The sequence below is a fragment of the Helicoverpa armigera genome, chromosome 3, assembly GCF_030705265.1.
Source record: "Helicoverpa armigera isolate CAAS_96S chromosome 3, ASM3070526v1, whole genome shotgun sequence".
Classification (NCBI taxonomy): domain Eukaryota; kingdom Metazoa; phylum Arthropoda; class Insecta; order Lepidoptera; family Noctuidae; genus Helicoverpa; species Helicoverpa armigera.
The window spans coordinates 5,912,760-5,940,754 of record NC_087122.1 but is presented as its reverse complement, the minus strand read 5'-3'; the positions used below and the strand labels follow the sequence as shown (position 1 = coordinate 5,940,754).

General features: G+C 35.2%; 1 protein-coding gene across 1 annotated transcript in view; it reads right to left on the bottom strand.

Annotated features, from left to right (window-relative positions):
* Nucleotides 1-27,995, bottom strand: part of LOC110380488 (cullin-associated NEDD8-dissociated protein 1) — a 574,273-nt gene that overhangs the window by 245,076 nt on the left and 301,202 nt on the right. The gene's annotated exons all lie outside the window — the stretch shown is intronic.

Here is a 27,995-nt window from a genome sequence, read left to right as displayed (position 1 = left end):
CCAAAACCTTCGTTTCTCGAGGACTTTAATACCTAATTGAATATTTCACGGCGTTCTATGCTAATGTTGCGAGGGGTGATAAATGGTAATGATATTCTTCGTTATTCTGACTAAAATTCATACGTTTTATAAAATATAACCGTTTCAATTGGGATCTGTCGGCGTCACTGATAAAGACCAGTTGACGATCGATGGAACTGCTCGAATCTGTCAAAGGTATTGCTCTAATTGCATGGTAATTGGGTTACACTGGAGGTTTACTTTTGATCTACACATTGCGTGATTCCTGTTATATGACAGATGGCGTTCTAAGAATAAGGTTCAATGGATATGGTAAATTATACAATTGAATTTGTATGGTGTTTGACGGTCCTAACCTTGTCACAACCCTCACTGCACGTATCCAAATTATAACAGCATGCTAGAGTAAAAATATGTCAAAACATATTCTTAAACCCACACATTCATAATTTCGTCCGACACCACGAAGCAATATTTCCACCGTATTATTTAAATTTAGCTGCAGTTTTCGCAAGAAGCTAATACTTTGGTCTCATGATAATAATATACCTGCACAAAGTCGGGTACCTAGCCTTTGGCTATGCCGTCATATGCACAAATATTGTTATAAGTTTACGCTACTAAACTTGCTTTCACATTTAAGTTTGATAAAGAACTTTATTGGGAAAATCGAATTCTATTATGGTGTGTATTTTGTGTGAGGTTTCCATCAAATGTTTCATATAATATAAGTTCAATTATCTTTGGAGCTTTATTACTAGCATTGTATTGAGAGCTGATTAACATAGTTCTCTGTAACTTGACGAAGTTTAGAATATTTCAACAGATATATACTTATTAAATATCAGAGGAACTTATTGCAATCACTGTTCATAAAGCAGCCTGACATGAAATAAAACGTACCGGTATGTATATTAAGTACACATAGCAATTAACGTAATCACAATCAATATTGTTCCACATACCATATGAAACAAAAGAAATTCCTTCAATACCATCACAGTACGAATTACGTTCAGGCTAATTAATTCAATTAACTTGACTACAAATGCATCAATTTGCGTTATCCAATTAAGGGATGATTTAATTTTAGTATCAAATAAACAGTATTTCATTTATGTAATTCTCCTTTGAATGTTGTGGTAGATAAATAAATAAAGATATTGACCGCTGCAAATTAAGGTAATCTAATTCTGGTAATTGTGTGGGTAGTCGGCAGATTAAGTACCCTAACCACTTGAATAAGTCAAGTTAAAGGTGATAGCCCACTCATGCTCTTATTTTTATCCGTAGCCATAATATGAGTCTAAAAGTGACAATAGCAGTAAGAAAGATACACTATGTATATAATAATCAAAAAAAACAAATGTTCAGAAACAATTTATGTCTGACTGAATTCAGAAGTAAGTATTCAGAATAAGGTATACTATCTTATGTCCCTTACGTACACCCTTATGTACTTTCTCATTATATCCCTCATGTACTCCCTTATGCACACCCTCATGTTCTCCCTTACTTACTCCCTTATGTAATCCCTTATGTACTCACTTATGTAATCCCTTATGTACTCAATTATGCATTCGATTATGCACTCCCTTATGTACTCCCTGAGGTTCTCTCTTATGTACTTCGTTATATACTATCTTATGTACTGCCTTATGTACTCCCTTTTATACTCCCTTATGTACTCCGTTATATACTATCCTTCATACTCCCATATTTAGTTTGCAAATAAGAACTTAATTTACAGACTCCCAAATATAGGAAAAAAAATATCACGAATTCTCCGTAATTACTTTAATAGAACATATTGAAAAAAAGTATCAAACAAATGCATTTTCCAGTACAGTGTAAAATAAAGCAAGAAGAATTATTCATAGCCAGTACTAATACTATTGTATTGTACTTTGATGACATTCTAGTAAAATTGTCTGAATTCTCCAGCACTGAATATACATATTTTATGCATTTTCCAACATAATATACGCCAATACACGACCAGTATGCATAAAGAAAATCAGTATTATTGATGATAAAATGGAACATAGCTATGAAATGAAAATACATATGTTTATTCTGTTAACCAGCTGTAGATAAAGTTGTTTACACACTTATCTAAATTACCTACAATATCATTCTGCAACTTTTCTAAGTTTGTATGTACTTTCTAAGTATATCTTGGACACCAATGGCTAATAAAAAGGTGAAGGAAAACGTCTTGAGGAAACACCAACAGAATTATTCTGTTAAAGTATTTTATTTATAGCGTTTATTTTAAGTTTACCGAAGAAAAATCATCAAAAGAAGTCTGCCTCGTGCAACCGTGCTCATTGATCCTCATTTTACGTTATTTGTCCTTATTCACATATAAATACTGTATTTTTTCATGTTTTTTTCCTATCGTCACAACAAAATAATTGAATATAAATAAATAGAAAAGGGACAATATTTTGGGTACGTATTTAAAGATATTCTAAGAACTGCGTAATGATAACCAAATATTGTTGTTATGCATATTACAATTGTGAAACTTAGGTGGCTTTTCAACATCCGAAAATGGACGAAAATTAATATTATATTGATAAATAAAATAATTACACTAGTATTCCAATAATGAGGTACATGAGTGCTTTTGGTTTAGCAACATTATGTACGTTCAACTGTTTTAGTAAAGCCGCTTTCAGCAGCTTTCGACATAGTAAACAAACTTCACATTGGACTGTTTACATTACTAATATTTGTTTCATTTCAGGTTTGTATTACGAGGACCCTTTCGGTCTTACTACAAAAACTTAAACATCTGTCGAACACTTGTCTAAAAAAATTTGGCTACAAAATGGACCTCATTTAAACGACATAATCTGTCATTTTTTAGACAAGTCTTAAACTGACGTTTAAAAGTTTTTGTGGTACGACGCTTTATGTTTACAAAGTAACTGAATGCAAATAATTCTAGAAAACATAAAATCTATCTTCAACTTCTACTAAATCCTCTAAAATTTTAACCTCAATACACTTGACTTATAAAGTAATTAATGGCTTCCACAATTTTATCTGAACATCTCACTGCATTGCACCGAAACTGACCTCATTATGTTATTGGTCTTAAGCTCAAAATCTGCTGTATCACGGGTTAAGTAATTGGGCGGCAAATTAGCTAAGCCCGAACTGTCAATCACTATAACCCACTTATGCGTGCCGGTCGAAGCGGTCAGATTATGTGTACGTATTTTCTTAATTGTAATTAAGTTAAAATGTAAACCGTTTCAGTATGGTTTTAATTAAAAATATGCTATAATAAGTATTGTATCTGTCTAACAAAATTAGTACGCTGTTGTTCTTTTTGTAGCATCTGTTAGTTGTTCTAGATTTTTCTTGACTTTAGATGATTTTAGGCACTGTGTTGTATATGCATAAAACAATTTGCCAATCAAATCTTTTTCATAACACGCAATTTATACAATTTTCTAGACGTTGCTTCAGCTGACGTTGATCTCAATATTTCACTCCACACCACAAAGTCACACACAGTGTATCGACGCCATCAAACAAAACTCACATAATTGAATTACACATGTGTTCCCGAGCAACATAAGGAGAAGAGTTGAATAATCACCATTATTTTTCGTCAAGACAAGAGAGAGCTCTCACAAACGCCCTTAATTTGGGCAATCTAAACATTGCAGAGCAAAAGTGATTGATGCCTACACCCTCGCGCCGTTTGGGTAACAAGTGTTTCTACGTGACAGTAATCAAGAAGAATGCCGCCATTGCTTTACAGGAAATTGATAAATCAATTCGAATTTACAAGCAATATAGTCCGTATTTAATTATGAATAATGCTCAGTTTTGATTAGCTTCGCGTTTAAATTGAAATTTTGTTACTCTTGCAACAGCAGAATTGTTGAATACTGCAAAATATTGATCAACAAAAACGGTTGATAAATCTGCGGTACTGTTTTTACCTATCGAGTACCTATATATATTTATCTTATTACTTATACAAAAATAAATAAATTGCCTCAATTAAACCATCAATCCCTCTCATCATTAAATTCCAGTGGTCCATTAAATAAAATTTTAACCACAAATAAGTATTTCAACACCAAATATTAAATCCGTTCTTACCGAAAACTGAAAATCCATTCAATTCAAAACAAAAGTTTTGAGTTTGCGATTGTGGAATAAGTTATTTCACAAACTAATTCAAACTATCTATTGTTGCAAATAAATTATCTTTAGTTTCGCAGCGCTAATTGTTTTTCTAGTTGATGAAAATGCAAACAAGCTTTTCAGTGCAGATGGACGATTGAAAACAAAACAGCGGGTAGGTTACGTAGCTGCAAGCTCTATCAACCAGTCATTCACACTACACGCGTATTATTCAACGAACACTGAAGCAGTTTTACGTTCACATACACAAAGAGGTTTGATAACTACAAGTGCACCTGAAGTTTCTTTGTGCGCAAACATACATACATGTATAAAATAATAGCGGGTATAATTATACGGTGAACTTGCCCGAGTTGCCTCAGCCGCAGCATACCTACCCAACTCAATGTTCAACAACTCAAAGTTAGGGTTGGGTTTAGCCCAAAGCTGTATAAATGTTCTATTTCAATTAGCCCAACCTTTCGAGTACTTCTAAATTCGTTTCTATAGTTGTCCAGCCTAATTGAAGTTTGGCAGTGCAGTTCAATGAATTCGGTTTCAATTGACACTTTCATGTTTCAAGTGTTTGTCGTTCTCAGCTTCGAATGAAGTGATTCTAATTAAAACTGGGGTTATATTAAACGTCTTACTGTGAACACCGTCGTTATAGTTGGCGAGGAACGCAAGATTGCTATTCAAGACTTAGCTTAACTATGAGCAATTAAAACTGTTGTAATTGTTTTGATAAATATCTTGTAAGTGGAACTTCAAGGCTTTAAAAATAGCTGAATAAAAATAGCTTCAATGGCGAACCGACTATATTATTTTTAATATGAAATTGCTGATGTAATAAAATTCTACACAACACACACTTCTTTTAGACCTTTAAGTGTTTTTCTGCACTCAAATTATGTACAGAAACTTACACATACTGTCACACAAAATGACTAGTAGTATGTACCAAAAACATCTTTTATAAGAAAACCTCATAGAATCGACAGCCACAAAAAGTAAAACCCCATACAAAAGATACCTCAAAAACACAATATTCGTTCTAGCATCCCTATTCCCCGAACACTTTATCGACGCAGTATGAATGCATAGAGGTTAATGCACTTGTCAATGTCAGTTCGTAACACGTTTCAGCCTATCGGACCGTGTCTGTGCTCCGCTAGTTGGTTGAAAAATATACACTCGAGCTATTGTTCGGAATTTTTATCGAATAGTTTACACAGAAATGTATGCAACCCTTCGTAGTTTGTTTAAGATGTTTGTTTGCTATCCCGTTTTTTGTGGGCGGAAGTGTGTTTTTATATGCTTATGTTTTTCTTTAGTGGGAAGTTATGGTTAGTGGTTATATATTTTGTGGGCGATTTAATTCTGTTTTATAAAGAAAAAGCAGTGAAGCATAACTATAGGTACGTGTGTTGAATAATTCTGAAATGTGAAAAGTAAATAACAAAACCTATAATTATTGAACATTACTCAAGCACTTCTCACTGAAACAATACTTTCATACAACCAAACTTTGATTGGCAGCAAATAATTAACGTTAAAAGCACCGTAAAATTTGATCATACGAAACACGATTTTATATCCGCCGAAATAAAACAACTCAGGAAAATAAACTTAAAACAGACCGAACTCCAGAACATTCTACACGATATTAAGAAACTTTTAATCGAAATGAACTGACGGAAAGCCAAAACATATTATTCTCAAAGACATAGAACACCTGCCTAACAAAAAGTTGTCTTAAATTAAAGTAAAACCTTCTTGAATAAAATTATTTAGGTCTAAAGTTAGAACAACTGTTGCTTTCAGACTTAGGAAAATTTCATAACCTCAGAATGTATGTAATGAAGAAACCAGACGTTTTTGGGCAGAATATCAGTGTCTGGGTAGATATTGGAATATTACAAGGCCTTGGCGTGTTTAAATGAATTTTGATGGCAGAATTATATTTGAGTTTACTTATATTTAGGCTAGAAATGTTTTATTTGTGGAGAGTTTTTAGGGTTTTTCAATCAGTCGTAATAATTGTGTAGTGCCAGCTCTAGATGATTCTATTTTTTGATAGATTATTATTTGATTGGATTAATTTATAAAGCAATTTCAAACTTAAACCTGTTATTCCAGACGTACTTTTGTGAGATTCTGAAAAATGAAGGATTATGGAAAAGCATGTCTTAAGGTTTAGGTCAGTATATTTAAAATGCTGTAGAATATTTTGTTGATCTGATTGTTGATAATCAAGTTTCTGGAATCGTGTAGGTACTATAAAGCTGTAATAGGCTAAATAAAGCTTTCAGCCTTTCTACTCTAACAGACACAGTTTCTTGGGTAAGTATGATTATTTAGAACGTCATTTTAATACAACACATTAAGACCTCAGAGGAAGGAAAGATAGCAGAGATGCCATAAGGTGGGTCAGGCGCCTTCTTTGAGGTCACGGTAACGTACGGTAGGCGTGATCAAAACGACAGTTACTAGAACGTTCGGGTGCTCTGTCAGATCACCAATCTGTCAAAGTCCCCGAACACCACCATTCTGTCGCGATACTTTTTACTTTCCTAGGACGTATTGCGTTATGACATGTCCGCTAGTCATTTTGTTCTCCATGGTTAGGACCTACAAAACCGAATTTGGAAAAGTCAAATCAATGTATTTCATTTAAGCCTCTACAAGCACCTATGGAGGTCAGAAATTCTAGTTGCCCAGCTCCCTAGGGAGAAGAACGGGCGGAGAAGTGAAAAACTTGATATTTACGAGTTTCATCCTAAAATATGGGGGATTAACTGTCAGGCTGCACCAGCGTGACGGGCAGGCGAAATTAAGCGATAACTAATGAAAACCGTGCAACAATGACACTCGAGTTGGCGTAGAATTTAAGCTGTCTCGCCGACCGCAGCTGGATTGGACATTATTTGGAGCAGCGCTTAAAAGCGTAGTTTTATAACTTTTATTTAATGTATTACAAACTTTATATTGCTGAAGTAAGGTATTTATAATAATTAAATATGTAAGGTAAAAAATGAAATGCATTGTTTATTAGTAGTCGCATCCAAAAGTCTGACTATGTTATAAAAATAAACAAACAAGTAAGTGTGTATGGCTAAACTTTTATATGTGCGTCCCGTGGGTTACCATCGATTCGAGGCCAAAAAATTACTTGACATCAATTCTTGACAGTCTGTTAAGAATACTCTTAAATCCTACACAAATATTCTTTAAATCAATGTCTCAGACACGTCAAGTCTGACCAAAAGTCCAACTGTGCTTTATATCACTAAGACACAACACGTAACGAAGACTGACACGCTAATCACAATGACTTACGCTGCTAAAGCCTTTTACAGACTACACGGTCTAATGTGCGCGTAGACATTTACGCGTACACAGGTACGAAAGTTCAGTTAGAGTTCACGTATACAATTTGAAGACAAGTGCTGACGCCGTGGTAAGGCCACAGATTACTTAATAGCGTGCACGGTGTATGTTGGTACAAACCTGCATATTCAAAATGTTTTCATGCGTAAGCGAAGACGCGTAGACCTTGTCTAGCGCATTTCTTGTGTGCATATAAATGCGATAGCGGGGTTGCGCGTCATTGCGCGTTCGTCGAGCCCTAGAATGCCTAGTCTGCACCAAGCCTAAAGGTTTCCATTCACACCGCAGCAAACAGAGGTCGAATACTAATACTGAAGTTAGTTCGGTTAAACAGACTTGACCTCACAGTTAAATAGAGCAAAGTCAAATTGTGCTTGACCATGAAAGGGTAAGGTCAGAAACAATAATTTATTCGTGGACTTCTAAACATTTTGGTGAACATTGTTGACACTGTTTTTGGGGTCATTAGGCCGTGTCCAAATTATGCCACGTGTCTCTTAGTTTTGGCAGCTTACACACAAAACTGTGGTTACGTTCCTAAATGTTAACCAATAAGTAGATAAATCTACAGGTAGCCATTAAGCACTAAGCATTACACAAGACTTTTCAGAACTGTAAATCGAAATAAGGATTTACATAATAAAATATTTAGAGATTATAATCATAATTTAAACACCTTATAAAATTACAGCGCTTTCACTCCAGCGGATTTTCCGCTCAGTTTTCCGAGCGAAAACAATAATAATAGGCGTTGTGCACATAGGTACGGATGACAGTTTCGAAGGATGAAAGTCAAAACGACGCGACAGATTTTTAGCGCTCGGAACGCGTATATAGGTACCTCGGTTTTGCTACATGCGGAAAATCCGCTAGTGTAAAAATGCTGTTGTACTCAAAAAGTTATACCACAGTAAATAAAAATAGTTGCAAAGTATCTTATTATGAGCAAAAATACAGTCTTTGGTTTGAGCTGTGAGGATCAACTTACTGTTTAACCCTTGTAACACCGCTATGAAACGCGATACCGTGTCGAAACTTTTCCATCATTTTCCTTTTGTTCTGTTAAGTAAGTCTATTTTTCTACGAAACTACGGAACAAGTAGGTTGGGTTCATTCGTGGTTTATTTAAGAAAAAAGCTTTTTTAAAGGAACAGATTTTTATAAAATTCTGTAAAGATTATTTTACAATTATGTTATGTTTGATAATGGTATAGTTTAAATAGTAGATATAATTATTTTTTTTTATTTCATTTATAAACAGCATATTTTATATCTACATATTTTTTAACCTTATAAAATATCATGACTCGTCCGCATAGTGGCCGCGGCAAGCTTTATGTGACCTCAAACAATCAGTGCTGTGCAGTCACTGTTTCCCTTTGTTATAAATGTGTTTATTTTATAATTATTTTCAGCTAGTTATTACGAAACACCCCTTCATAATGCAATAAGCTGATTACTGTATTCATTATGTGATGAAAACATTTTAATTATTAATTTTGATATAAGTGTCATCGTTGCGGATTAAATATTCATTTATTTGAGTAGATAATTAATTCATTAAGTTTATTATTGAAACAGTAGGTACTGTTGAACATTGGTTTGATATACGCTGAAGTTTACCTAACCGGCAGTGTTATTGTATTGCACGATATACTAGACTACTAAGTAGAACTGCTACAAAAACAACAATACTACGTGAAAATAGACTTTTAGATAATGAACCATAATTAACTAAAACAATATAGAGGACATAAAGGCTCTTCTACACGAAAAACAGCACTTTAAATAGTTAGGTATTATTTATAACGCATTGTAATACCTAGAACAACCTTCACATCACCCCAAACTTGCATATTAAAACATTAATTTCAAATCCTAAATCCATTTAAAACATTTCGTCAGCACACCAAAAATTCTAGCACCAACATACAAGAGTACATTAAAACGCAATTTATTCGCGCAATCTTAACTAACGTTTAATTAAAACTATTAGGTAGCAACCCTGAAAGTTGGGCCACGTGTGATAGGAGGGGTTCAACCATGGAGAAACAAATTACTAGCGGAGATGCCAAGACGGAAAAACGTCTCAAATGCGCGCCAAAATGCGGGCGGAACGTTACTCTTTTCACCCTTATATACGTGTACGAGCAAATCCGTAAATTTTGTATTGTTCAGTAATAACGCTGATGCTTGCACTCACGATGCGGTGCATAGCGCTTCAATTGTCAATTTATTACTTTAGTGCCAATAAATCCCTGTAACAGTAAACATCGTTTTACTAAAACAAATTCCCTAACTGGGTCGCGGCACGGTACTCATAACATTTAACAGTTTAAAGCAATCTAGGTATAAGGTAATCACCGTACAATACGCCTTCTTTGGAGTCGACCATTTTTGTAACCAACATCGTTGACAGATCGTTTTGGTCGTGGCCAACGAATTTGACCTACTTATAATAAGGCGTCTGACCTACCTGCAGTATAGCATCTCTACTTATCTTCCTTGCTCCGTGGCTTCAACCCTAACTCAGCTATATAGATGTGGGTACTTGATAATGAACATTCTAGAAAGACGGGCACGTGGCCAGCCCTATCGCTCGGTAACTGATTAGGAACATATTAGACTAGGCGACTGGAATGTGTTATTGCTAATTGAATTAACTTGATTTGTGTTTACAGGGGTTAGTGATAATGTGTTTGTGCGATAAGCTAGCGGTGGTGTAAACTTGTAAGTACCAAGGAAGAGGAAAAATAATTTAATATACTTAAAACAGATATTTAAGAGAGTTGAAGACTAATTGAAACATATTTTTGAAGGACTTGCTAATTTTTGTTTTTTTTTTTTCTCGTAAAAATTTGTCGAGTAGGTAAGTACCTATGCAGGTACTGTCACGGTATAACGAAATCTACTTAGGCAATAACAAGTTAAAATAAAGCTTTTTATGTCTTGCGTCTTGGGTCGTGAGAATTTCCATCTACTTATTTTGACATCATTAAAACCTACTATTTTATATAATTACATTATGAAACACTAAAAATTACATAAATATGAACTAATGTGAATCAGTGTGTGAGTCAAACTGATATTAAGCTAGTCCGTTACATTCCATTTATAAATGAATACCTATGTAGATAATAGTTCTAGTGGTTCACAGTTTTAGATCTCGGTCTCTCGAATTCATGCATAAATATTCTACTTTCGGAATTAAAGGAATGCGAAACCCTTTTAAAATAGAACTAAGCGTTTATTAGGTCAGTGGTAGTCTTGTTTTAGATGGAAAATAATGCACTATATTATTTATTTATCTGCTAAGATGTATATACTTACTGCTGGTTGCAAATAGAACGAATTAATTTAATGATCTGAAAATTAACACTATGTTATTATTTGAATCTTTTATCACCTTCTACTAAATAAATCAACATTACATCTATAATCAAAATATACGTTAAATAGAAAAAAAAATGTTTGCCAAATTCAAGCAACAGTGATAACAATGGCATGAAAAAAGCAAAACTTGGTCAAAATATTATATCCTTCAAGCATCCCATTCACAGCCTTCATTCACTTCAAAATTAGAACCAGTTTTGTATCAAAAGAAACCAGACGCATGTCTTTCTTGAAAATTGCATTAAACATCTATTTATCTCTGTCTAATTTATAAACCTATCTCTTTCATTTCGTGCGTGACGTCATTGACGTGTCTTTTGTTTTAAACATTTGTTTTCTCTTTCTTACATAATTATCTATCTCTTTCATTTCGTGCATGACGTCATTGGCGTGTGTTTTGTTTTAAACATTTGTTTTCTCTTTCTTTCATATTACCTATCCCTTTCATTTCGTGCGTGACGTCATTGGCGTGTGTTTTGTTTTTATTCAAACATTTGTTTACTCTTTCTTACAAATCAATCTATCTCTTTCATATGACGCGTGCCATATGTAGCTGTTTCAAATTTAAAAGTAGCGTCAAGTCGGTTGAACGACTTTTATCAATTTTAAAATTCGAACACCTTCTCGAATGTTCTAATTATCTAAATGTTCAGTATGAGGTCAATGGAAGACTTTTGAGAAAGAATTTTAATAAATCGGTCCAGGCAAAAACGACGGATTAAAAACCTCCTCTTTTTGGGAAGTCGGTTAAAACATAATAACACATAATTGAAAATGGCAAGTAATCGTTAAAATGTAAAAATTAAACGGACATTCAATAAACCGATGCCATATCGGTCGAGAACAACGGCCCACCGTAGGCAATTAAAATATTTTTCAATTTTGTTACACATTTCCATACCACCCAATATTGGTACAAAATATGCGGTTTGTACGTGGCAACTGTGATGGGAACGAAATCATTGTTTCCAATTCATTCGGTTCATTTTAAACGTGATGTTTTTGATGGGTTGTAAGCTGTACAATCGGTTAAAATCGGTTTTGCTTATATTATTAAAGAATTACGCGTTTAAAAGCTGTTTTGTGACCTTAAGTTACCTGATAGCCTCAATTATTTATTGTAAAAGACTTTGTCTCGACTTTAGCTTTATGCACATTATCTAGCTTCAGCCAGCGCTCTCAGCCATGGGAACTACTCCATGCACCCTACTAAAAATGGACTACCTACTTAACACTGTCAATTTTTTCTAATCTGACCAGCAGTTCCTAAGATTAGCGCGTCAAACAAACTCTTCAGTTTTGTAATGTTAGTTTCTATACATATATTTCCATATATACGGTAGTACAGTATTGAAGAAGAAAGTTTAATGGTACGTTCACACGCGCGCGTTCAAATCGACATTCAACGGGCACAATCACGTTCACGAGCGTGTAAACGGTACGCCCGAGCCCGTGAGCGCGCCCGTGCCCGTGAACGCCGCGAACCGGTCGAGTGTCGGTTTTTTGGCAAAGTTCAAAGGATGAATGTGCGGGCGCCCGGCGACTGTTTACACGCGCGCGGGCAGTCAGTCTCTCCTGCGCTTTCGTGACGATTAAACGTTCTAAGAAAGTCGCTACGATCGGAGATTACAACATGGCGGAATGGTTAACGTCGTTCATCATTTTGATTCTTTTTCCAATATAAAAATAAGTTAAGCCAAAGGCTATGACAGCAACAACACCGAGATCCTCGCTGCTCGCCATTCTTGTATTGACTGACACGACGGCGCGCGTGTGAACAGCTTGAATGTACGCCTGCCCGCGACGGGCTGCACGCCGCGCAGCCCGCCAGGCAGCCCGAAGGGCTGCGCGGCGCGCGTGTGAACGTAGCATAACAGTTTAAGTGTAACACGTAAAACCGGAGAAAACCACTAGTGATATCAGCAAGGATGCATAGCAAAAGCGGGCATCAATATTTCATACGACTGAGCTGTCTAAGGTGCATATACCTACATAAGATGCTGTTCCAAACGGTAAGGTGCCGAGTTCCCAGCTTATATTTAGATATACCATCTCGATGTCTTTGCACCTGATCAATATTGCTTCGACCAAACCGTCATAAAGTTTGAAGGATCGTTGACCTTCTCGGCAAGATAGGTACGGTAGAAACCTAAACTGCAGATGAAAACGTCAGAACTTTTGATTGGAATTTTAAAATCATCCACGTAGATTGTTCATTTAACAAAACATACTCACTAAAAAAGATACGCCTTTTTGTGGACATTCGCGTAAAAACATAACATATTTTTTATATTTTCTATTTTGGAGTCTATGTTAAATTGCTTACCTTAATATAATATCAAAGTTCGTATTTCCACAATAGCAAAGCTTAATAGTTCATGTGCAAACATATTGCCAGCAACACCGACTAGGTAGGAAAACAACTAGTTTCCCGTTGACTCTTTAAACTTGAACTAACTTTCTTTATACCCAGAACTACTTGGGAACTCTCTACAAAGTCTCAGCTTCGGTCCTTTTTTAGAGAAAAACAAAAGCAAATCGCTGCAGTTCAAGAATAGACATCAGAAAGAAGGTTTTAAATGCGGGAATTCAATAACTTGTTTTATTGCTTTTAAAATAAGAAGCAATTATTTTTAAAAGTACTCAAAGAAAAATAGTGAAATAATTATATTGTTTTTTTGTTCACATGTCTTTCTACACATGTAGAAGGACATTCACGGAATGTACATACTCGTATTTTGGAAGTGGTACCTTGAATCGGTCCATTTTTTCGGAAATTATCCATACCATAATAAAGACAATATTTTTATCGCTTTAGAAATACCTGCTTGTAAATCTTCTAACAGGTAGACAATAATCATAATTTTACCTCGCACACACACGACAGCGTCATTAAACTGAACTAAAAAATACTCCATTAAAAATTTATAACCCCTAAAAGCTCTATCAGATATTAATATTGCACTGCAAATCTAACTTGCAAACCATAACAGTGTAGACTAAGTTCTAAAACCTAAATACACAGGATAGAGTTGAGAACACGGTTCAATGTGCTAACATTATCAATTCAGTGGAGGTGAGACTTCCGACCGTGTGTACACTGGTCTGTCTTTAACTTCTGCCTATTTTAATGATAGCTTAGACTTTCATGGACTCTAAGGCTATGAAAATGTTGGACAATGGACAAACACACTATAATAGTCTAGAACATACTTCGATATTTTGTCGTATTGTATGCAGACAAAAGATAAAATAGATTGGGTAAAAATATTTTAAAAGTGTTAATTTTACACAAGTCTACAAATATACAGGGTGATTTAAAGCAAGTACATAAGTTCTTTCTATCCTCTCAGAATACTAAACGACTTGGATGCACTTAAGTATCCAGTAAGCATCTCACTAAGCTCAGCTTAGAGGAGTTAAATTCCAAAGGATATTAGTAAAAACACTTATTTCTCGCTAACATTTCGCGTTGTCAATGAAAACTAATCTCCACCCGAGTGACACTTTACAGGATCAAATGTACGCTGAATGTGTATGATAAGGTACACAACGGGTCCCTAATACTATCCGAGTTCATTGCCCCATAATTAAAAACAAAACAAACCTATAACAGAGCGATAAGTACTACGTATATTGTATTTAATTTTCTCCAATCTGCAAACACAAGCCACGCGTCTGATATTCCAAATTTAAATTCCCCCCGCATTTAGTAAACAATGTAATTGGTCGGGGCACTACACTCGATTGAAGCTGGAAATGCAGACGCGTGTAATTAAGTCTGTCTCGGGTGCAGGCCTTTTCGAATCACAATGAGTCCGAGTCGAGCTCACGGAGCGTCCCACACAAAGGCGCGAACTGAGCTAATGGCGCGTGCATAATCCGCACAAGTCTCCCATTCACGAGTAACTGGCAAATTTTTCAACGATGATTTACGAACCCGTCTATATCTGACGCTGAACATTTGACAGCCAAATTGTTATGTGCTGTCACTTGATTTATTTATTTACCGCAGTACCAAGCGGTCGTTAATGGAAAAAGTTTTGAAGTCTGTCTATTTTGGATTGTTTACAAAATATATTAGTTTACATTTCGTAAACAAATGTACTTAAGTTAGTTCCTGCTAACATCCTACCCGGGACTTAACAGGGTGGGTTTTCATCATAATCATATTGCGGATGTATTTTGTCTCTGTATAATGGAGTACATAAATGCAGGGACGTAGCGTGGTAGCCCAGATAATAATCCCTTACAACCTAACCGTCTATGACCGTTAAATATTCCACATCGATTGACATTACAATTACACGAATATCTGTAATAGTCGTTACCAGGTAGTCATCGCTTCAATGTATGCTAACCGGATTAGCTTTACAGTGAGAATTTAATTGTAGAGTTAAATAAAATTCATTTTTATTATACTAACGCACAATCCGGTATTTTTATTGGAATAGGCATTTGATTAGGTACTGAAGTGAAATAAGAGATGAGCTAAAAATTCTAAATCGCTCGTGATATAGGTACGTATGACCCAAAATGGTTGCCCATTCTATTTTCATCATTTATATACCTACGGTACCCTAATAAAATACTATTATGTTACAAAAGGTCTAATATAAATGTTAACAAATCAAAACTTGGAAAGGATTCTAGGTCACAACATACAAATGACAAAGAAAATCCGCTCCGGCTCCGAATGGAAAAGTACCGAACGAACGAAAGAAAAGCTGGCAAAGTTATAATTGATGTGTAAATCTGTTATCGCCTTCAGATATTAAGTTATAAAAAGAAGTTGTTAACATAAATTGGAAAAAAAATATCGTTGCATGATTTTTTTATAACCTATCATAAGGTCTTTATTATTATTTGAACGTTGAAGACACACAATAAAATTTTAAAGGCTATTTGCTGTCGAGTAATCTTACGAAATTACATGATGTAAAACGGGTTTCATGTCGAAATAGATTGAGTCCAGAAAAAGAACGCCTTTCGAAGATATTTTTTAATATAATAACGAAAATTTCGTCACAACAAACTATCCGAAAAAATAGAAAAAAACTTAATATGTTTCTATAAATTTTACGGCTGACTGACTTTTTTAATAATTTTGTTATTATATTTCATGGTTATTTCAATTATTTATTGTTGGTTGAAGATTGAAGTTTTATTTTTACAATATTATATTCTAGCTTGTCTTTTTTATGTGTTTGTTAAGATCACACCTGATTGGAATGAATTTTTATTTATATTTCAGAGGGCAATGAATTTATATTTTTCATAAGTTTTGGAATCAAATATAAAAAAGTAAGATGCCAACAATAATATGTCAAACATTATCGCGGGCTCAATAAACTGTAATGGAATGTGTGCTTGTAAATTAATATTCAATGCAGATTCTAGGTATTCAATAGTCTAGTATAAAATTTCTAGGTATGACATTGGTTGACTATACCAACCAATTTTATATGATTTATGTCGTATGATTACAATTCCAACAAAATTGGTAGCTACCTTAAATATAGTGTTTGTGATGTCAGAAAAATAGTTACAAATAATAAATTAAATCGTATTGATCCAATCTAAAATTATCTTTCCATTAATTGACTAAATCTCAGATCAACGACCTTAGACCATAAGTGTATGATTCCACGAACATCCATATTTGCGTAAACCTGTCAAATTCAGGCTTCCTTTAACTCAATCACGTGCGTTATACATGTGACTTACTTAAACTGCCATTACGTGAGAAAACCCCCTTAGTAACAGTAAACAAGATTTTATTTTCCCCAATTTCTTCTGTATCTCCATGCCTACAAAATTCATTTATCTTGTAGAAAAATATGGGTCTATCAACATGATAGTTTTCGAAAATACTGCCTAGCGGGCATCAGACAATCAGTATGGTAATGACAGATACCTAAATCAGATATTTGATAGAGGCCTACTCGAATATTCTTCTGGTAACATCCATAAGGCCGCTTATATCGTTTTCATACTGATTTAAGATACTATAAATAATTGGATGACAACTAAGTAAGTCTAGTTTAATGGCCACCCTAAACTTGGTGCTTAAAGAGACTTTGTAAGTGTAAGTACTAATGATACCCGAGACAAAATAAATCCCAGCGCTGTGTACGAGTCAAAAACGTGTGTTTATTTACCCGACAAGGCGGTGTTTATTCCATTTGTGCCGTAAAAGACCTGTGTGCTTGTCACAAGGATATGTACACACATTGTTACCCAAATGTTGGTTCAAACCTACGAAATGTAGTAGTGAACAATGAAATAGAACGCGGTCGGGTTTCAAAGGTTTAAGTAATGCGTTCGTGTTAGAACCGCAATTAACGTATGCCCTTCCGGGAGCTGCGGTACAATAATTAAACGCCGAGGGTTGGGGCTTATGTAAACGAGAGATGGAAATAAAACAAAATCTGATTTCAGATGTTTTTTTTTCGATTTTTTTTAATTGTGTGTGTTTTTATAGGTAAGGTTATTGTTTGCTGTTCAAGGTTCAAAATAAAGGAATAGTAAAATCGATGCAGTCTCGCAATTAAAACTTGCCAGTCATACCGCGCATTTACCAAAATAGTGTGACAGAACAGCAGGAACTGATAGCCGTTTGCATGGATATTAGCACCGTACACACATCCATATCTGAAAAACTTATCTTAAAAAAACATTTGTCAAAGCAAAACCAATCACTTCTTTTCAAACTAGTAACAAACCCGTCACTTTTAAACGCAACTATGCGAACGTTTGACATTTAGTAAGCCATTTGTCTCTCCAGACTAGTTACAATTCATGATCGCAATTCAAGGAGCTCTCTACAGCGGTTTCGTTTCTCGCAGCTAAAAGGACTGTCCTGTGACAACTTGCTAATTCCAAGAAACTTTGGTTCCACCTCGACTTTGTCATTCCGGATCATGTCACGTAGAGAAACTCCGAACATTGCTCTTTCTATAGCTAGTTGACTGACTTTGGGATTCGTGAGACTGAATGTACGGTACCTATACCTATGAATTTTCGTGACACTGCATCTGTTGTGAGGCTTTTGACCTGATACTGTCTCTTAAATACTTGTTATTACTGCAATTGGGTGACTGGGACACTAACTATTTTCCCTTGACTGAATTTTCCTATGGAGTTTTCTCCTATGAGCATAGGCTAATCTTCGTACCGTTAACAAACAATACAGACTGAATCTTCATCTTTACTATACAGCAAAATATCTTCAGCAACCTCTTTTAAAACTAAGTCAGTTCACCTAAAGTCAAGCTTTTTTACCTGCAAAAGTTTACCTTCCATCCTGCTTATAATAATCGCCTTAAATAAGACACCTACGTTAAAAATACAAGTTTGCATTAACTATTGTTGCCATTATATTCCCAAGAGACTGGGGAAAAATTAAGTTCTCCTGACGGTGCCGTACAGTTGGCAAATAAAAAAAAATATCACCCCACTTATACTCAGCGAAATCTGGAGCAAATACTGTCGGACGTAAAACTGTAATATAATATCCCCAACATTATACAGAGTTTTCAAGTAAGTTATTTCAATGAACTTATCCGGAATAAATTATTTTCTTGTTTTCGTATACCTTATCTTTTATTCCGTAAGCTTAGTGACACTAATTCTGACCTAGTGTTTTAAATAAACTAGTTTGGGTTATACGAAATTTAAATGAGGGAGGTCAAGAAAAATGTAGGGTGAAATCGCCTTTTTTGCGCCATCCTCCTGAAAGTAATCAATGGAAAATCTTTATTCAGTAACGGCCAACTTTTCCTAGAAGCAAAAGTCTTAGTGCTTAAATATGGAAAGGAGGTCCTGTAGAGAACTATATCTACTAGCTTAACATATTGATAGTTTAATATTAATCATATTTTTAAATAAAATATTCCAATGAACTTAATAAGTAGATACCGTAAAAAGGATGGTCAATCAATTAACTGATCATAAACACGTACTTAAGTATCAAATAATTTTCATACTTGAACAATATATTGAAAGGAGACAATTAGTCACGACCGATAATATTTAAATAAATATATCAGCGAAGATAAAGCATGTATAAAAAGAGACAGAGGTTAATCAAACCTACAGAAACAGCATAAAGTAAAAAAACACACAAACATTTTCCCAATAAATGAAACAGAGCATTTCAACCAACAAGTTAAAGGCTTAAATTTTTGAACATTGAATTAAAATAATCCTTTACCAGTTACATAAAATCCGGAACAATAAACGTTAATGGAGGTAACTATGATTCGGAGCGTGTCGTCGACATTCGCATTTTGAACAAAACCGTTGCGTCCGCCGCCGGCGCCGCGTCCTCACGTCACTCTCGCTAACTTTTAATAGAGTTGAAGCATACGAATCCAATTCGAAACTCTGATAATATGTGATAATATACATTTGGGATTAACACATCTATTTCATGTTTCCGCTCTATAAAATTAACCAGGAGTTTGATAACCGGAGTAACTTATTTGAAATTGATGTGCTGTACCAGTAACTTAATGATTTTCAAAAGCGTTCGTTTATGTGTTTGAAAATTAAACAATTAAGTTCAAAAATGGTAAAGTTAAACTTCTATAATTAAAGCATGTCTAAAACAATGGACTATAATAGTCTTTAAGCTACAACCTGTGGACCAACTAACAAAACGTTAGTGTCGTAACGAACAGTCTCAAACTAGAATAGTCGTATAGTTATTTGCTCTCTAAGTATTACAAACTGTCCAGACTTCTCGCCATAAACTTGGTCTGCGCTGACCACTACTGACCTCATCTGAAACCATTTTAATGAACAATACATTAATACCCCAGACTGTAAATTTATTATAAAGCTCAACAAAGAAAATCGCTTTAAGCCGAAATACAATGTAGGTATTCCATTTAATAATACATGTAATCGAATAACCTACATCAAAAACACATTACCAAATACTTCATAACAGTTATTCCACGTCGATATTACCTTTTAAAATACGCAGATAACAATACGCAGCCGTCAGGCTAACACTTTTCATTAGCTACATAATTCTAAATTAATTGTAAATAACGCGCTTTGTTTCGCCGCTTATAAATCTCTTAAAATATGCTTAAGCATCCCAGTTGGTAACGTTGTTCCTATTTGCTTTATTAAATTTTACCCGTAACAGTCTTCAGGAGGGAAATTTATTTCGGTGTCTGTGAATGCGGGTGTGTTTCATTATTCTTGAGCTAAGCCGCGGATTAGATTAGCAGCCTCTCACGGCGCTTCTTGTCAACCAATGCATATTACATTAAGTGTAAACTAGACTCGTTTCTTTATTTAGATTGAGAGAAACACTCTTGACGGAAATCGTATTCATGAATACGAATGTAAGTAGGGATTTTTTATCTCAGCAAAAATATCTAATCAAAGAAAACACGATCTTTAGAGCACTTTTATTATAATTTATTCTTTCATATCTCGAGAATGTTCCCAATATTTAGATGTTCGTATAAATAAACCATGATATTAAAAGAAAAATATAAACGTTGACAGGATTACGGTGACCTGAATTTGACGTACAAAGTCCGTTCTTATGAAAATCGTGATATTCCATTTCAATTATCTTCACGGATTTGCGACATCGAAATCCTGTCACAAAACAAAGTGACGACTGAGAAATGAAACAAATACTCAGAAAGTGGGAGCTGTTCGGGGAACCGTCCCCCGACACATGACGAATATGGGCCAGAGGGGATTATGATAACAAATACACCGCGGATGAAGGGGTCAAACTCACTTTATTTATCCGACTGTACAAGATATTGAATTTGTTGTCTGCTAACGATTTTCGCGATTTTCCCGTATCCGTTAAATTGGAAGGCAAACTTACATTATTTTCAACTGCTACACTTTTATCCACACAAAGAAGGTATTGTACGAGTGAGACATCACACGAGCGATCGCACTAGCGCACAACTAAAAAAAACAAATGAAAGCTATCAAACAAAAACTAACAATAGAAGATGCAAATACAATAAATTGAGGAATGCAAATCTCATAAAACAAGCACCGTCAGATAGGAGGAATACAAAGCCGCTGCCAGACGGGTGCAGTTTGTGGCGATAAAATTGCGCTAGAATTATTCCGAGCTGCCATCTGTCGCGCTGACGAGATACCTGTCCGACTAACCTATGTATGGAGGGAAGCGGCTGCTCCAATTAGGTATTACATAGCCTTAAAGGGTTGTTTATTTTATGGCTAATTGGCTGTACGTCAAATTGCGCGTGTTGAGTTCTTTACTTGAGTTTGTTGTATGAGTTTGAAGTATTAAAATTGTATATTGTTTTGACGATTAAATGTAAAGAATCAATGAATTTAACTTCAAACAAAAAATATTGCTATGCTCTACTCGGTGTCAATACATGCTCGTGAACTAAAGTGTGAGAAAATTCCAATTTAATTACCTAGTTACATCTATGAAATTAACTACCTTAGTACTCAGAAAGATGATCATGAAGAACTTGTGTAATATCGGAGGGAGGCTACAGAATTTTTCAACAGAGCTATCCAGAGCTCATCTTTAGAGTAACGTTCGTGGTGTTCCAGGAACACCAGATGAGCAACCACATTTTCTTAGAAAAACCGATTTCTTGTATAAGAAACCATGGAGCCTACCTACCCATACTCCGAAGTCATAGAATTAGGTCTCAGAATATTTCATATTTCTCTTTAGTTTCCAGGCAGTAGCATATTAAATGTGAATAGGAATAGAGCCGCATCTCGTTAAAATAGATTCCAATTTACTTGAAAAGGTCTTCAGAAATATGATGATTGACTAAACATAAGCAGCTTATAGATGGAGAAATACTTGAAATATGCATAAAAATTGGATTTTTTATTTCTGGTTTTACAAAATCGTAATAAATAACAAATATTAGTTACTTTTTGAAAGCTTTAAAGATTTCTTTATTAAAAACTATCGCTCAGTATGTGCATTGTGCACTGGTACATTCGAGTAGGCACGAATTAGCGATTGGAGAATATTTCGATTTACCCACGCATTGTGAATAAAGCGTGGTGATGAACCTAGTTGCTTCAGTGGGAAAACATAAGCCGATATAATTTATAAGTACAAACGTAATTCCCAAACCGTTTTTGACGTCTTTTATAAGATTTGTCTATTAAACGTAACGCTCCTTACATTGACAGAGCGTGTATTTATTTCGTTGTCGGCGGGCGGAAAGGTATTAGACCAGCCGCGTCGACGGTGTAAAGCACTTTTGAAGCATCAAAGGAAAATTATGTATATTTATTCAATAAACTCTCAAAAAATATTCAGTAAGGTTGCGTGAGAGTAACTGATGCGATTTTCCTCTCTGTTCTCATTTTCCGTCCCATATTTTTGTTTTCAACTCCACTGAATATTTTTATTACATTTTCTTGTCTCTCAACACATGAGTTATTTTCGTGTTGGCAGCGCGGTTTTTACACTGCTTCCGAACGCGTTGAACTGCAAAAAGTTATAGACTCACTCTCCGTCTTACATGGAACGCGCGCTTATGAAGTGTCACTTTAAACTTATGGAGTAGCAGACAAATGCGGGTGCCGTTGTGTAGCTTCAAATGTATACCGACTATAATTTCAAGTTATATGGAGTCAGTACATAATTACTTACGTCGGTACTCTCCCAGAGACCACAAGTACCTACCACGAGTATATTGCGGGCTGAGTCTTGAGGGCTTCCCTATTGACAATATTGCTTCTAAGAAACTGTTCAATTCACATTCGCCACTTTTTTCCTCCATTTGTAAATAGAACATTCACAATTTGACACATAAATAACGTAATTTCAATTAAATGGTACTCACAAAGCTGTGAGGATTAATTTCAATAAATATTTGTTTTAAACAATAATTAATTTAATTAGTTTAAACCGATATCATTGTTGCTGTTTAACACTAATCATGAAGATATCTAATGAGAAATTAATACCATAAATTAGTTTCCAGGAATATATTTCATAGTATCCTGCTTTCATGTTAATTACACAACCGATAACAAAATGTAATAAACAGCACACAATGAAAAAGGTAATTAAAATTATGGAATGTCACACAGCTTTTGAGCTTAATTAATATTAATTAGAATTATTTCACACAAATGAGGTTTCAGTATTTAGCGGTGGATAATTCGTTTATTTTAGACACCAGAGGAAATGTTAATAATATCCGCGATGCCTACGTCTCTCAAATTTCGCACCACTTTAACGTGGATTGAAGGAATGGAAAAGGATGGGGAGAATCTAATAATATTCCGTGTTAAATTCACAAATCGTTCGCGGTTAGTAGCCGTGAAATTTCTATATAAAAGGGCCAAAGGAGATGCCTGCTGAACGTTGAAGTTTGGCGAGTCACATCAATTCAACGGTATCTTATTCATGACTTGTTATATCCAAAAATGGCGGAAAACCATCGGAATGATTTCTCTTACTTCCTTTTAACGTCTGTCGAGATTTTTGCGTTCAAAACGGATTACTGTTTATTTTCGGAAGGACCTTGTCAGTGCTTTTGTGTTGGCATGTGTTGTGGGCGATAACAATCCATAAAGGTTAGCAAGTTGTATTCAAAGATCCAGACTTGACATTGCGGTTAAATTAAATTGGTGTTTTTATTTATTTCGAACTTCTATTGAATTTCATTGGCTTTATGTCGTTACTAACCCTTACTTCATTTTATAAATGCGAAAAAAAGTCTGTCTGTCGCGCTTTCACGCCAACACTAGTGAACCAATTTAAATGAAAATGACGTAGATAGTCTACAGACTGAAAAAAGGTATCAGCTACTTTTTATCAGGCTGCTAGAAATAGATTCCTAAGGACAGGGGTGGAACCACGGGGAACTGCTAGTAGAATGTTAGGGGTTACTTACTTGGGACAGTGTAAAAACAAAATTAATTGATTCCTAACCATTCCTAACCTCCCTTCCTTAAACTGATACGAACTCCAATTACAACGAAAATATAGGTAACAAAGTAGTGACGCAGTGGTATCTCACCTTAGGTGGGCACGACCCTTATCAAGCGCCATCCGATTAGGCCCGGATTAACCGGACAAATGGAATGTGTAATTATCTCTAGCTAACTAATCGCATTCAACGTGTATCGTAACACGTATGTTACAAAATAATTTGATACCCTTAAAGGTATTGATCTAGTAGCCGATCAGGGTATTTGGTTATTGTCTACTGAATTTCGAAAATGCACTAAAAAATCTAGAGTTCCCGTCCATTATTTTTTTTGTCAACCGAAAGTTGTTCGGGCTCATAATCAGTACGAAGATGAATAAGTACACATTTTAACGTTATAATTATTTGGCTCAGATATTTTACCAGACCAAATAAAACTTTGATAGGACCAACGATTTTCTTTAAAAAAAAGTTTCAACCATCAAGCCAACTGTGGGCTGACTATTTATTCTGCAGTATGCAGGAGCGCTTAGCACATGTACCTAAGTACAAAATAATGTAAAGATACAAGTGAACATTCTATACTTTATAAAGACTCAGAGAGATTAGGTACAGGTCTAAAGAATTCCCTAAGTCTGTAAGACCTCTCGATCTCAAAGCAGAAAGCCATCAAGTCGAATCAAGAGTTACTAAACCTCTCAGATTATGTATTTACATATGTATGAGCGGCGGTTTCTTTCTTACAATATACATAGGTACTTAATATTTTCAAAGGGATCAATCGTAGTACTACAATTAATCGATTTAAAAATCATATTTCGAATATCGTTCGTTGGCATTGCATATGGAAATGGCAAATAATTCGTGAAATTTCGTACAGCAGAACACTACGAGTATAAAATCAGTTTTTTTATCTATGCGCATGACACTGGCAGCAGGCATTTAATTAACTCCAGCATAACTGATCCTTTCAACTGAAATTAATATTGAATATTTATTGCTGTTCATATTTTGGAGTTCCGTAACCAAAGGGAAAAACGGGACCCTGTTGCCAAGAGTTCACTGTCCGTCCTTCGACATACCTACATATGGTCTCCAGGCTGTATTTCATGAACCATATTTTTTACAGATGATGTGCTATTGTTGCCGCTATACCTAGGTACTGAAAAAATTATTTAGGGGCATGCAGCAAACGTAATTTTTAGCCGCCTTCTAATAATGATAATGATGAGTATACTTATAGATATGGAACCTTCCATGCGCAAGTCCGACACGCACTTGGCCGATATTTTTTGCGATGTGTCCCTTTTTAATCCAACGACGGACTCCAATATTGTAATCTTTTAAGAGAAAGGTAACCAGACTTTTCAGTTTAATATGTGGTAGAAAATTGAGTGGGTAGGTACCCAATAGCTCTTCTTGGCATTAGGTACCTACCCACTCAATTTTAGGCATAATTTACCTACTGATCTATAACAATCTAACCATCAAGACAGTCAAAAATATCGATACTTATTCTATAGGTTAATCAACATGTTTAACCACCGTACAAAACAGCTTCCCCATCATTAACCATCCGTACCGATTAACAGAACGCCAATATAAATTAACGAGGATTCCGTAATGTTACCTTTTAATGTAACAAGCGAAGTCCGTCACTCATGTCCGATGTGAAATTGGTTACCGAAGCTCGGCCGAGTGCGGCTTCGCCCCAGTCAAGGGCCATCGTCCCACCACCCGTGAAAACAAACAAAACTGTCGAAACCCAATTCATTTACATCCACACTTCATCCATTAATGATCTATTTAATTGTTTAATTTAACATTCCGCTATTGAACACCTTTGTTTTCTGTTTACGGGTTATATTCGCTTTTTGTGTAAGCTTCACTTAAAGCTTGTTCAGTTGGTGTAAATATTTCTATAGAACTTATGGTTTATCTTATAAGATTTTATAAAGTCGATGTATGGATAGCAAATTGTATTTGTGTGTTCTACTAACTACGCTTGAAGTGAAACACTTCAAACTTTCTCGTAATTCCAAGAATTCATATTTCGAAATGAAATAATGTGAAGTCTTAGAAATCTATTGTATTATTTTACTTAAAACTTGTGTACCTACTATACACATGACCTAAATAGATCAAGAATGTACACAATAAAGTCTTGTATATTTCTGTTTTGTGTTCTTTATCACAGACTTTTTTTGCTACGATTGAATAAATTGAAAAATATAAAGTGACTTATGCAACAAATTCGGCGATCAGAATTTATTATTCGATGTGCACAACAAAGAGTTTGTCAAACAACAAGGTAAACTTTGCATTGTGTCGACGCCCTGAATTCCAAATTTGGCGCGAAGTGAGGCGACCGCGAGCCCTAGTCACAATTAACTCCCGACATGTTTCAATTTCCACTCCCGACTAAATACTAAATCCTCGGTTAATATTCTAGTTGGAACTCCGCTTTTGAGACTCTTGGAATAGTTGCAATTGCTTTGACTTGCGTGCAAGCTTTTAAGAACAACGGAATGAAGTTGCCGCGATGAGGCTCCGAGGAACTTATGAAAGAACGATGGAGATGCCTATGCAAGTTCTCCGTACACTATTATATAAGTTGTAAATTACTGCGAAGCGGATACTCAGAGAGATCTTCTTTGACTTCGATCGGATTTGAAAGATAAAGATAACAAAATCTCTGCTTGGATTCGACTTTCAAAGTCTACATTGACGATCGAAGCGAAAAGAAAGCTATTATGATTTCGGCGAAATGTTAAGTCGAAGTGAAGAGCAACTTGGTAAAGTTAATATCACTCTTTCACAGTCCAATAATTCACGCGTCGCGCGTGTCCTACGTAACATAGACATTTTTAGATTGGAATTAGGTTTGTATGAGAAGTTTGTGATTAAAGGAATATTTGCTCCAAAAACCGCTTGGCTGTTACAGCTACAAGGATAAACATCCTTTGTCACGTAACAAGTACGCCTACGGAGTTTGGGTGAATTAGCCATATTCATACTTCATACTTACTACATTCTTAATACTTCTTCTTTGAGTTCGTACCAAGGCTACTAGACACCACTCGACTACGCTCGATAAATACAAGTAGACAAAGACGAAAACAGTATTTGGTTGTAAGCCCAAACACGTTTACTATTTACGGCAAATCATATACCAAACAAAATAACTGCGCATCACCTCTACACACTCTAGAATTCACAGAAAACATCCAGGATCACACACATATCCTTCAATTGTTTAATTCTGCGAACACATTCCTTTGCACGAAAGTTTCGTGCAACAAAGATTCATAAACCCGTTCCGTCCTAAGTCTACAGCAGGCGGGAAACATAAATCAGGTACGACATTACTCTTGTTGAACGCACATAAACTGTTGAAATTATGACGAGCTCAACCTGTGTAATAAGGAGGCCTTTGTTTTACTACTCGATGACACTCCTGGCTTGTGTTGTGTAAAGTTTGTTGCCTACAACCGGCTTAGGGCTGGCTGTTTGAGATTTGCGCTTTTTATCTTTATTAATTTTGTGAATATTTTTAAGGATGTTAAATTTACTGAAAAGTATGTTTAATTAAATCTGACATACCTATTTTTGAAATAATGTAATATCTTTATTAATAAACCCGCTCATTTAGCCCAATCTTGCACAATGCAGCAGATGGCACAATGAACCAGAAATTCAAGGAATGCCCGTCTCAGCTTCTAATTAATAGCAAGGAGAACAACTCAGATGCAAATGATCAATCTATTAATTACTTCACTTTACACATGAATAATTGTATTAATATAATGAATACTAACTTATATTATTAATGCGTATGCAACTATGTATATTTGTTTGTCCGCTACGATTTTATGGAAAGTATTGAATCCATTTTCATGAATTCAATTTTCAATCATGCTAATATTTTTTCCCTGATCAAGAGAAGTTTATCTAAATGCGAAAATTAGTTTTCTAAAAACTCATAACCTCTCGTTTTCTCAAATGAGTAAAGAATGGAATGGAACACAGAGAACATTCAAGTACGCTTCAACGATAAACTGAAATGATGAATACACAAAGACGACAAAATAAAAACAATCC